The 13,358-nt window shown below is 40.3% G+C and overlaps 1 protein-coding gene across 8 annotated transcripts in view; it reads right to left on the bottom strand.

Moving 5' to 3' along the window:
- The window catches only part of LOC309529633 (uncharacterized protein), a 69,547-nt gene extending 57,275 nt beyond the window's left edge, over positions 1 to 12,272 (bottom strand). For 3 of the 8 annotated variants that reach the window (XM_082218044.1, XM_082218051.1, XM_082218048.1), the window contains exon 1: positions 10,144 to 11,135. The gene's annotated coding sequence lies outside the window, so the exon portion shown is untranslated. The other 5 variants (XM_082218046.1, XM_082218049.1, XM_082218047.1 and 2 more) reach the window with 5 other exon arrangements.
- Positions 12,273 to 13,358: the final 1,086 nt, after the last annotated feature.

The raw sequence follows: 13,358 nt of genomic DNA, 5'->3' as shown, positions 1-13,358 counted from the left end.
CTGCAAATTTCTGTTCTATCACATATACAGGACAGACTCAGATGATCTTTCTATGCATTAATATATCCTTTAAGCAGAAATTCCCCGTCTTTTAAGCAGCGTGTTCTTGATGCCATTCATTTACTGTAACAATCCTTGATTATCCACAAACTGTTTCTAAAGGTGATTACAATTTTGTCAAGGAATCCTTCTTTTTAAAGGACTTTGATTTTCCTCTTCGATCATTTTGCTTTACCCCTCTAGAACCCGCGCCAGATAATAAAATTCAGTCCTCAGTTGCATGAGGAACAATGGCATCTAATGTGTAGCAATAAAAGAAAATTAAAATCTTTCACATGAAAAACTAAATAGATTCAACAATTTAGCAGCCAGACAAATCTATAAACATTACTCCTATACAGAAGAAGCCTGTCGTAAGAATATTTATTCTTACATCCAGATCTAAAATGCAGTACATTTAAACCACATATGACTTTGATATAACAATTTTCTCTCCAATTTAGTAGCCATGGCATTTATGTTTTATTTGAAAAATATTTTTTTTAAAAAAAATATTTTGGTTCTTGAAATTGAAGTGGTTAAAATGTTTTTGGTTTTGTTTTCAAATGGCAGATATTCATTTACATTGCGGAGTGCAATTTATGAATAATATGCACACTTCCCCAACACATCCATAACTAAATGCTATTACGCCACAATTCATATGACACCATGACTGTAAGCATGCAGAAAGACATATCTATGAACAGAGACGTGTTGTTTTGGAAAAGAAAAAAAATGCAGCTCAAATAGCTATGTAAATTCTTTCCTCCGTTGCAACAGACACGGAATTTTGTATCGTGCTGTTTAAAAATAAACTTGTAATTCCATGTGCCAAAAGGACAGAACGGGAAGCTGGAGAAGGTATTTTTAAAACCCTCTTCCAATTAACAGAAAGGGATCCCCAGAGCCAAGTCATATTCATTAATTTAAAATGCTTGTACAAAACAAATCTTTCTAGATAAAACCCAAGTGTACTTGGATTAAAAAGATATATGTATATACTGCAACGTTGCGGGGGGGGAGCACCTGTAAACACTGATATCAGACATTAATAAAAAAATATTCTGACACTTAATGCACAGTTTCTCATTAATAATTAAATTATTAATGATAATACAATAAAGCCATTTTGCCCTTATAAGACACATTCCTGCTGACGACCGGTTCTGTTTTCAACATTCCACTAAACAGAAAAGTAAAAGGCTGGCTTTTCGAAAAGCAATACATGGTAAGATTATTCATCATTTATACTCAGCATAAAGTCTCCTTTAGAGTGAACTGTATTTTGGAGCAAATTATCCAATTAAACATATGATTGGTCTTTTTTTAAAAAAAAATCACAGGATTTCATCACGAGTCAGAACATTACATTCAAATTTCTTTTCCGCATATACAGCTACAAAAAAAGTGAAGTGTGAGGAATTCTAATGAACCGGATAGACTAGTCTAGTCTGGAGCCTTTTTTACATAATCCCTTCATGTAGAATCAGGACTTATTTGGGATTGACTGAATTGCCCGTGGATTTCAGAAATCATTGTTTGCTCTTGGTTCAAGGAAGAATAGTCTTTTTCTTGACATAAAAATGTCAAAAAGTTATATAACTATATTTTATGATACCATTATAATTTCTGTCCATTCTTTCAAAATATAGCATTAAGCTACTCCATTATCTTATCACTTTCTTAATCTTTCCCCTTTTACAAAAAGAATTGACAAAATTATCATTGATCTTCCACCAGATGTTGTAGCGGATGCCCTTTTTTTTTGCAAAATACCTTTGTTAATCTGACCTCTCTTAATGATTACGCACATATTCCTTAGTAACTGAATAAAACTTTTCTTTCACAAGATAGCAAGTGCTTAATCCTCATTATTGGGAATATGCTAAAACCTTGAATACTTGTCAAAGATTCATTTTATAATCCTGAGTTTGGTTTGCCTTTAGTGATTTACACAAGGGCTGCGATTACAATAATTGATTTATCCTGTACTTAAAATCTACTGGTGACATTAAAATGACATTAACCAATTTTTGCTGCTGGAGTTTGGATTTACTTTAAGGAGAGGTAAGATTTGTCGTTACATATGTCTTAATAGAACACTTGTGACTTAAAACAGCTAGTTCAAATATAGCAGAACAGAAGAAAAGCTAAGTCTATTGAATTGAAGCAGCTTATTAAAGCAACATCAGTTAAGGATGGAGAGCAAATTTGCTTTATTAACCTTTTTTTTTGCATGCTATCTGTTGACATAAAAACTTTGCTTTAAAGTGCAGGTGCTATACTCTCTAGATCTATTCCTCAAAAAGTATGAAAAGAGGAGATTTTCATAATAAAAAAAGCATGTTTCTTCTGGAGAGTTAAAGAATTTCAGCATGCAAACATTCACATATATGTTCACATTTATCTCCTAAATGGAATATATAATCTGCCATAATTCTTCATTCGATATATTCTTATGCAAGAGGGGAAAGAATCATATGCCAGTTGTTGAAGCAATTCCTCACTGTGACATGTACTTCCATTTTCTTGAGTATGTTTCTTGAGTGTGTTTGACTTAAGGATTAGCTAAATGTCCCTCCCAAGGAAACTATGGTGTTTCCCCCCTCAGGTTCTGGTTTTCTGATAAGAAAGAGCTCTCACTGAATGCAGCAATTATTGCACCGAAAACTGGAATAAGGAATAATTTCTATTCAAGAAAAAACAACAACCAGGATATAAATAATAATAATAATAAAAGAGTTTGGAACAGCTCTTTCCATACATGTCATGTTAGTTTTAATTATGCTTCATTAAAGCTCCTAGATAACTAAAAGTGATTACCGTGGTTGGTTCATTAACACTGTGATTTTAGCCACAGCTGAAAAACATGCTGTAAAAAGTTAATAAGGACCAAAAAAATAATAATCAAATATATTGCAGAAGGCACAGAAAGAACAAAGACAGTTTGAAATAATTATGAGGCCAAAAGCTGATCAGGTGAGCTGTCAAATGTTGCCAGCAACAAATCAAGTACACTGTACGCAGAAAGAAATCTTGCTTTGCATTTCCACTAACAAATTACCCAGAAGGAATATACAGGAAGCTTCTCTGTATACTTGAGAGTTTTGCAGATGCAGGGTGCCATGCAACTAATGTCAATGTGTGGAAGACTGAAAGGCATGATATTTTTGTATGAATGTTGAAGCTGGAAATAAGTTGCCTTTCCCTATTTTTTCACTGATTTGCATTGCGTTTCCATTTCCTATTAGGAAGCTGACTAACATCAGACTACATTTGTGCTCCCCAGCCCAATAAGCCTACTACGACTGGGAGAGATTCTCCACAGTGTCTGGCAGAAGCCTTTCCCATCACCGACTCTACGTCACCCTTTTTATCCGAAGAGTCCAAGGACTGACGATGGGAGCATTCACATGCAAAGCAAGGCACTCGGCCGCTCACCATGGCCCCTCACCTGTTCTCAGATGTACCTTGGTCTCTACCGGGCAAATTAAACACGGCAACAGCATGTGTTAGAACTGGGTTGCCATCACTGCTATATAAAGCAAGGCAAAGCTAGGGTGATTTAAAAGTGCAGCATGAGTGAGTGGGTGGTAGAAATTATGTGTGGGACCCTTTCCCTTTCTTCATTCCTGCCCCCACCATTTCAAAACATGTCTCCTTTACTGTTTCTTTTGCCCATGAAAGTCTTGTGTGGTGTAGTGGTTAAGAGCAGTAGTCACGTAATCTGGGAAACCAGGTTCGTGTCTCTGCTCCTCCACATGCAGCTGCTGGGTGACCTTGGGCCAGTCACACTTCTGTGAAGTCTCTCAGCCCCACTCACCTCACAGAGTGTTTGTTGTGGGGGAGGAAGGGAACGGAGAATGTTAGCCGCTTTGAGACTCCTGAAGGGGAGTGAAAGGCGGGATATCAAATCCAAACTCTTCTTCTTCTTCTTCTTCTTCTTCTTGTGCCTGGAAATAACCCTCAGTAGGACAAAACTAGTGTTTTGGGGAGAGCAAAGTGGGAAGGGTAAGGTTTATGACCTGCTTCTGACTGTCCATGCCACACTGTAAATCCAGTCATCAGAGGCACTTCAGACATTAGTTCTGGTTTCTCTCAGTTTCTCATTTTTCTAATCTTAAATTCAGGTCTCCACATTTCCACAACAGTTTGCCTTTTTTTAAAGAAGTCTTCATGAAAATTCACCTTAATTTTAGTGCAAATTTCTCCTAAAATACACATTAATATAAAATGTTTGCAAATCAACCTTTTCCCAATATAATGCCTTTTATGTGTTGTTTTCACTCATACATGCATTCATAGGGACACTTTACACTAGCATATGCATTTCTGTACACATTACTTGGCTAGAGAACTGCATTGCAAAATTCAGAGAAATTTGAATTTTGAAAGATGGCTGCGCTTCGGCTTGGATATTTTATGGGAAAATGTGAATGAGGTAAGTTTGCCTTTAAATGTGAACAGAATCAAATTGCTACCCCATTCCTATCCGAACCCCTTGGCTATCTGGGGTGCACTGGGAAGTTACAGGGCACAGAACTTTTTCTGTGGAAATGCCCCAGCCTTGGAACAGGCTGCCCAGAGAAATTCACCTGGTGCCCACTCTCCTGTCTTTCTGGTAAGCTGCAAGGACCCTTTTACTTTCCCAGGCTTCCACTGATCTGTTGTTGTTGTTGTTGTTGTTGTAATCCATCCTAACCACAACGGTTCACACAACCCCCCTCCCCCCATTATACTTAGAAAGAAAATGGCATTGAGACGGGAGGGAGGAGCTCTGCCTCCTTCCATTGTGCTCTGTGGGCCTCTACACACATACCATTACATTCTCCATCCTTATATTTTTGCATACACCGATGCAATGGGATAGAAGAGAGTGTCATTACTTTAGCACAATTTGAAGTCTACATAAAACCTATAGGTGAGATTATTCATGGTTTTGGAGTAAGGTATTGCCATGCTGATAACATCCAGCTTTGTTTGTGTTTTCAGCAAAGTCAGGTGTTGGTTATGAAGCAGCCTTTGGCAGGTACGGCAAATTGGATGCTAACTTCTCCAGCAAGGGCCAGGAAAGGCTCCTCTCTGAAATACTAAAGAGCAACTGCTAATCAGTACAGTACAGTACAGAGAATATTGAGTTAGATGGGGAAACAGGTTTTTTTTGTTTAAAATAGCAGTAGGAAACCCCTTATAGTCCATTTTGCCTGTCCCTCCAGGGGAAGGGAATTCCAAGACTGGTGAGCCACAACAGAGGAAGACCCCCTACCATACTGCCACTCAGTGGGCTAAATCCACTTGGGGCACAACAGAAAGAGACGCTGACAATTGCAGTACCTGGGACTGTTTATATGGGAGAAGGCACTTTGACAGATAGGCAGGTCTTATCTGGGTCCAATGAGCAAGATCCTCTCTCAGTTTTCGCTGCATACCAAGTGTGTAGAAATCAATACTTTATCTTTGGTAGCCCCATTTGCACCCAACCACCTGTGCAGGCAAGCTGTGACTTAGCAAGGTATATCAGGAGCCAACAAACACCTTCAAATTCAATAGGACTAAGCATGTTTACTTAAAAGCAATCCCAACCAGGGTCAGCCCTACTGTAGGGCAGAGGGAGGCCATTACTTCAGGTAGCAGGTTCCAGGGGCGGCAGCAGCCCTCTGGCTGTTGTTTCTGATCCCTTTGTTGGAGATGATGAGCTATGGCTCACCTAGTTTGCTGCCCTTAGGGGTGCTGGAGGATGCAATCCTGTTGCCAGTGTTGAATTCGGATTCAGCTACTAGTCTGGCCAGCTTCTGTTGTGGGTGCCACCTTGTCCTTTGCCTCAGGCAGCAAAATGTCTCCCACTGTGCTCAATGGAGCTTATTTCTAAGTAAGCATGCATAAGACTGCAGCTTTACTTTATTTGAAGAATGAAACTATAAGCCATATCATGAGAACAATAGCTGTTAAAGTGTGTTGTGCTTCCAGGCAGTATTATATAGAAGTTGTGAAGCTCTGTTCCCAGTTTTGAAAACTGATGAACTCTGAATGTGCTACAGTCACAAATTACTCAAGTATCCTCTAGCTATTGGGGACAATGTGTACACTTCTCAAGCACATACATCCATTGTATTTGCTGGTTCTCAATCTTGGCTGAAAATTATTATCCATTTTGTCAAAGGCGGAGTTTCTATGTAAGTCAAAGGCTTGCATAATCTTGCACTAAATTGATTTGCTTAAGAGATCATTTTAGCTATTTTCTATGAAGCGTATTTGGAAATAGTTGTACTGCTTTATGACAGGTGTGCAGATGCTAGCCATCCTATTGGAAAAAAAAGTTCTGTACAAACAGAAAACTGCAGGAAGCCTTGAGCAAACTAGCAAACCCAATTTCAGTTTCTTATTGAAATTCCGTTTCCCCACAACTCACTGAAACAGGTAAATATTACGGTGGATAAACTGTTAATCAAATAACTGCAGTGAATAACCAGATCTCTAGTCAGGAAACCCCTAAGTATGAAGTGCACTAAAGCAATCCTTCTTTTCTTCTTTATCTTGTCTTTGTTGATGGTTACAAAGAATGATATGACATGAGCTGAAACTTATTGGTAAACTTCTAAAAATGGGTAGGACTCAGACTTCACCTTCCATGGATGGGAAAGAAGGATCCCACTGCCAGAGAGAGAGAGAGAGAGAGAGAGAGAGAATGGATACAAAGGGAGGAACAATCATCTCTTCCTCCATCTTTTCCTCCTTTGAGTGGAACTCGGGTAAAGGATGCTCCAGTTGGTGGAAGGGAAATCTAGATCCAACCCAGTTGGAGGAATTCAGCTTGGCACTATGTCCAAAGGTTACCATTTCAGCTTGCAAGATGGAATGATCACCTTTTCTCCCCCCCCCCTGTTCTGGGGGTTCTCCTGACCGTCTCAAGCCAATTTGGGAGCATGGGGGCACATGTGGGTGGAGATGGGGAGTGGGAAATGTCCTTGCATGAGCTTCTGCTAGTGAGATTCATTAGCTGAATCCGGTCCAATGTTTCTGTAATGAACTGAACCTCCATTTCTTTTCCATTTTCTTCCCCTCAGGCTTAAATTCAGGAAACTTTTGATCAACAGGCAAATTACACATGATTTAAGATTATTCTTCCTGAATACAGTGGTACCTTGGTTTTCAAACTTAATCCATTCCAGAAGTCTGTTCCAAAACCAGTGTTCCAAAACCAAGGCATGCTTTCCCATAGAAAGTAATGCATAATGGATTAATGTATTCCAGACTTTTGAAAATAACCCCTAAAACACCAGTTTAACATGAATTTTACTATCTAACGAGACCATTAATCCATAAAATGAAAGCAATAATCAATGTACTGTACTATAAAACAAGTAAAACAGTATTGTAGATGATAAAAATTAAAATTAAAGAAATTTCTTACCTGCACTGATGATAGTCATTGTTTGGATGGGGGCTTTTATACATTTCCGCAGTCACACAATCAATCAATCAATCAATCAATCAAATTAACTGAAAAAGCCTCAAAACCAAAAACGCAAAATAAATAGCAAAAACAAAAGCACCAAATATAAGCTCCAAATATTACCTCAGAACACTGCAATCAGAAACAGAAGGCTTGAATTATAATGGGGGGGGGTGCAAATTAGCAGTTCAACAGGAAACACAGGGGGACTCAAAATGGAGCAAGTTTGGCTTCCGGGGGAAAAAATCAAAAACCGGAACACCTACTTCTGGTTTTGCAGCGTTTGGGTTCCAAGTTGTTCGTGAACTAAGCTGTTCAAAAACCGAGGTACCACTGTAAACCCTGTTTATGCAGGGAGGGAATTCCAGGGCAAGGCTATTCAAACCAACACCCTCCCCACTTCTACTGCTCCTCCTTTCATCTGACTGCTAGCTCTTCCAGGGAAATTCTGACTACCCTTCCCCCTGTCATCTCAAGTATTGTATGAGATAATGAGCATGCTAGTGAGGATAGCAGTGTCTACCAGAGGCCAAAGAGAAAGGCCACAGGTATCCAAAGTGTACCGCTTTAACCTCTCCCAATTTTTGTCTTATCTGGGTCAGAAACCAAAGTGCTAACCCACAATTTCCCATTAATTCCTGCTACGAATTCCAGTAATACTGTGGATGAATAGGGTTTCTATTTTGGCGGAAATACATTTTGCTTACACAGGGCCCTTCTGTGCGCTCCTAACTCTATGATCTTTCCCTTTGATTTGATATCTGTGTATCCACAGCACGGCAGAAGAATGCACATTACTTTCTTAGTTTATCAAGGATTGCTGTAACTAAGAATATTTTCATATTACACCAGAAAGTGCCTTTTGACTTTTTCATGGTTTTTATCCCATCTGTGATTGTTGTTACTGAGGTGGAATCTAGACACATATTTTTAAAAAGTTGTGAAAATTCTTTTTTAAAAAAATGTTTTGAAAAATGTATTGACTATGCCATAGCTCATCATCCCCATCTAGTGTCACCTTTGTATAATGCACGTTAAAACATTTTATTTGCAGCTGTATAGCTGAGTCCTAGGTGAGAATGTTTGGAAGAGATATTTAATTATAAGGCAGCCAGTTTAGACTACACAACACTTTACTGTTATAAACCAAATTTAAACCTGTTGATAATAATCAGAGAAACTCGAGTTATACCGTCATAGTTTAGGGCTCATCCACATGGGAGTTTAACATGAATTTGAAGCCATAAGTGCCTTAAATATTTGTACTTTGTCCACTTGATTCTCTCCCCATTCAGCGGGCAGCCTGCAGTTTCTCAACAGTAAACTTGGATTTTTTAAATTCTGGAAAACATCCACATAGGGGGACTAAATACAATATAAAATTCCTTGTTACCCGACTGTGGATGCACTATGTGGACAGGTTCTCTAGCAACATCTCCTACCTAGCCCTTCAGACTGTATTTTAAAATGTTGGTTCTTATTTTACATTGTTTAGAGGGAGTTGTTTCATTGTGAAACACCTAGAATTCCTTTTTTAATTAGATGGTACAACTGCTACTAAATAAATAAACAAGTTGTAATTTGTTTTGTGAATTAAACTCGTAAAATTATTTGTCGGTTATAAAAGGTTATCTGATCTTTCTCAGAGTCTTTGAAATTCATTGCAACTATTCATTCTTTACAATTGATTTGACTCTGAGTTTCACTTGCAATGTGTTTCTTCAAGGAAGGACTCAAAGAGGGAAATAAAAACAGGTTAATGTATCTTTAATTACTGTGATAGAGGCCCATATTATGAAACTCCCAAGATGAGACTGCCAAGATATTGCTTCTGACCATGGCAGAAAACTGCCCCAGAGAACTTCCCAAGAATAGGGTCAATTTGCCCTCCTACATCTTAACCTCTGGGATTGGAGGAAATGGTTGACCCAAGCCAACAAGAGTTGCCACTGAGCTGCAGAAACAGAAATCAGAAAGTTACAGGCCAACAAGGAGCATTAAAGTAGCAGAGGAACATGTATGAAAAAGAAACATGCATCAGATTTGTACCTGAATCTTGAACAAATACTTTTCCCCTGTATCCAGTAGAACTTACCCCCTGAGTGGGAGAACACTTTTGGCACATGCTGCCTATACAATGTACTGATCCCCAAGAGACCAGGTCTCTAAGAGATTCCTCAAAAGAGACCCTTCATTTGCTACCCAACTCCCTCAGAAAACATTAAATTGATCCCACTTAGTCCACACAAGGACTTTGTTTTTCCATGTCATGGATCTTATGAGGAAGGGCTATAGCTCAGTTTTAAAGGTAAAGGTAAAGGGACCCCTGGTCCAGTCGTGGTCGACTCTGGGGTTGCGGCGCTCATATCGCTATATTGGCCGGGGATTCGAACCGCCGACCTTCTGATCGGCAAGTCCTAGGCTCTGTGGTTTAACCCATAGTGCCACCCGCGTACCAGCTCACTTTTAGGCTTTTTCTAAATTCTCGTTTGGCTTTTATTCTTATCAGTCTCATTTGCAGGGATGGTTTTCTTTAATAATGCCACCAGCAGCTAGGTTATATGGAAAGGGCAGTTTCTTAGAAGCAGAAGACAAGTCTTGTGTGAAAAGGGACTCTAGTTCAATCCCTGACATCTCCCTTTACATACCCTCCAAGTATCCCGATTTTCCAGGGACAGTCTTGTTATTACAAAAAGCCACCCCAGTTTCTGATTGGATCCTGGAATGTCCCTATTTCCCCTGCCTGCACCACTGCCAAGCTCAGGGAGGAGGATGAGCCGGCGCTTGTCCTGAGCGACGACGATGGCGGAAGCTGCGACTGCAAAGGAGCATCCTTTTGCCTCTCCACTGCCACTGGCCTCCTCCCTTATCAGTGTGCGTCTTTCTTTTTGCAAATCTACCAAAGAATAAAATAAAATCAGGATTAACGGGTTTTCTCAGGACGTTGGAGGATGTGCACGTTGTGTCCTGTTGCCATAGTGGTGGTGGCACTCACCCCTTTTCTGAGAGGAAATGCTCTCTCTGGGGCAGGCAACACAAAAAATGTGAGGTCAAGGAGGATCAGTTTAAGGGGATGGGGGCAGAGTGGGAAGTGTCCCTATATTCATCTGAGGAATGTTGGAGCATATTCAGTTAGAGATGGAAAAGACGGCTAATGCCAGTCAGCAGAGCCAGTTCTGAGGCAATGTGATAAGGCAGCTTCCTGGGATACAAAGGGCAGCTTCCAGACAAAAAACATTTTCAAGCATCTTGTTCAGTTTTCAGATCAGATTACCAACAAAGAGTGCAAAACAAATTATAAAGCTGCTGCCAAGCTGGATGATAATGAAGTCACTGCAACTGCTAAAATGTCATTATTTGAAATCACATGTTGCAGACATCTCAAGTGGATAGGGAACTGCCTTTCTCGGCCTGGTCGTTCCACTTGGGTCCTGTCACTCTAAGAGCCACAGCCTGCCCAACCAAGGCCTTGTCTTATGTTTTTACCCAAACACTAAATGAGCTCCATTACGAGGGTGGGTAATGGCTCCTGGGAAGCAGCGTTTGCTCTGGGGTCAGCTGCCCCAGGGACAGAGAGAGACACAAAGCAGCCTGGTGAATAAAACTCATCCATTCCTCCCTACCTCCCACCCACCCAGCCACCCCCACTCCCCCTCTGTAACCTCTAAAAAGAAGCTGCTTTGGAGTCTCCTCTCATTTGCATGGGGAGATTTAATTTCCATCCCTTAAATATGACGAATTGCTGAGATTTCCTTCAGTTAATGCTTTTAACAGCTCCCAATAAACTTCATTAATCAGTCCAGCTCTAGGCCCAACGTGCAGCCTGGAAGCAGCTAATTTGCCTGATGAGCCTGAGACTTTAGTGAATAAACAGGTGGATAAGCTGAGGGTTTTATGGCCTTAATTACACTCTAATCAGTTCAACGCTTGGCGGGCAAAAAGGAAAGAGGGAAGAAGGAGGCAGCATGATCAGCCATCCCTTCATTATTATTATTTTTTCAACTGGTGCCTCATTTCTTCCACCATCCTCATCTTCTCCCGATTTTCTGATAGAAAAGGCAGGAAAAGGGGAGTGAAGTGAAACAGGGACATGCGTTTCTAAGGTTTTAGGATAACCGACAAGATGTCTTTAAGCCGCCCTTCTACAATTTCTTAGTAACGCAACCTCTGTTGCCTTTTCCTCTGCATTTCTTTCACATTTCCTCTTTCTTTTCTTATTCATTCCTCAGTCTGTACAAATCTACAAGAGGTCTTTGGGCTTCCTGGTTATATAGATCCATGTCATAGGACAGGGAATTATGTGGCCCTCCAGACACTGTTGGACTACATTTCCTATCAGCTGCAGCCAGCAAGGCCAGCCGTTAGGGATGATGGGAATTGTAGTCGAACAGCACATGCAGGGCTGTGGATTCCACATCACTGCCACAGGACAACAAGGCATTTATTTTAGAATAGGAGAGGATCTACATAACAGATTTCACAGCTGAGTTTGATGCCTTGAAGTTTGGAAATGCTTTTCCCTACTCATTGCCCCAGTTTTGTGTGGCCCTTCCATTCTGCAGACTGAGGTGTCCACCTCAGGCAGCCAATTTTGGGCAGTCATGAAAGGGCAGTGAATTGTTATTATTGTTGTTGTTATATTTTGAATTCCATGGTGTGGCACTTGTGGGAGTTTATGTCTCAGGTGCCAAATAACTTGGCCAGTCTTGGATATTATACACCCTAAATTGGATAGAGAGCTACAATCTGCTATTCAACTTCAGACATCAAAATGTTTTGGCCCAGCACTAATGCAGCTAAATTTAGACACTGCTTTCTCAATTCAGCAATGTTCCCAACTCTAATATTATCTGGAAGCTTTGTACTCAAGGGTGATGTGCAACCCCAAAATCCATCGGCTAGTTTTAGTTAAACAATGGTCAGGGAAAGGAATATGGGAATTACTGTAGAGCAGTGGTTAAGAGTGTTAAACAAGGACTAGGGAGACCTGGGTTCAAATCCCCCCTCAGACATAAAGTAGCTAGAGGAAAAGGGGACAGAGTGTGAAGCAAGAGCTATGAGGGGGCCCCTCTTCCCATCCTTTGGACCCCTTGGGAAACTCAACAAACCTGTTGCACCTGGAACTGGCTGTGGCAAATGCAGGTGAATGAGACCCAGCTGTGGGCAACCTGAAGAAGTACCACCCACCTTGGGTCTGCCCATAAAAAGCAAGTGAGAGTGAGAGACCAAGGGTGGATCTACACACAGGAAAAGAAACAATATAAGTCAGAAATTAAATCATTTATAACAAAAGAAAAGAAAACCCTATGTAAAAATCGCATAGAAAATTTGTTTGCTCTCTGGCGCCATCTGGTGTTGCATGTCTATAACACATTCAAAGTGTTGTTTGACTAATGTAGCTGAATCCTAAAGATGATATCCACTCTTTCCAGGAGACTTTTGTGGGTGAGCTGAGAGTTTGTTTGTAACCTGGAGGCTGAGTGTCAGAAGGGAAATGAATTGAGATAGACAGATAGATAGACAGATTAGTAACTTTGTATTAATGTAACATGTTTATACACAAACGTGTATTTTTGTAATATTTTGTTTAAGTTGTCTGTTGTTGCTTCAGTTTTTTGTATACTGCTTAGAGATACAGTGGTACCTTGGGTTACATACATTTCAGGTTACATACTCTTCAGGCTACAGACTCTGCTAACCCAGAAATAGTACCTCGGGTTAAGAACTTTGCTTCAGAATGAGAACAGAAATCGTGTTCCGGCGGCGCAGCAGCAGCAGGAGGCCCCATTAGCTAAAGTGGTGCTTCAGGTTAAGAACAGTTTCAGGTTAAGAACAGACCTCCAGAACGAATTGAGTACTTAAC

The sequence above is a fragment of the Podarcis vaucheri genome, assembly GCF_965113315.1.
Source record: "Podarcis vaucheri genome assembly, chromosome: 3".
In the NCBI taxonomy this organism is placed as follows: domain Eukaryota; kingdom Metazoa; phylum Chordata; class Lepidosauria; order Squamata; family Lacertidae; genus Podarcis; species Podarcis vaucheri.
The sequence above is the reverse complement of the archived record's forward strand: the minus strand, read 5'-3'. Positions and strand labels throughout refer to the sequence as shown.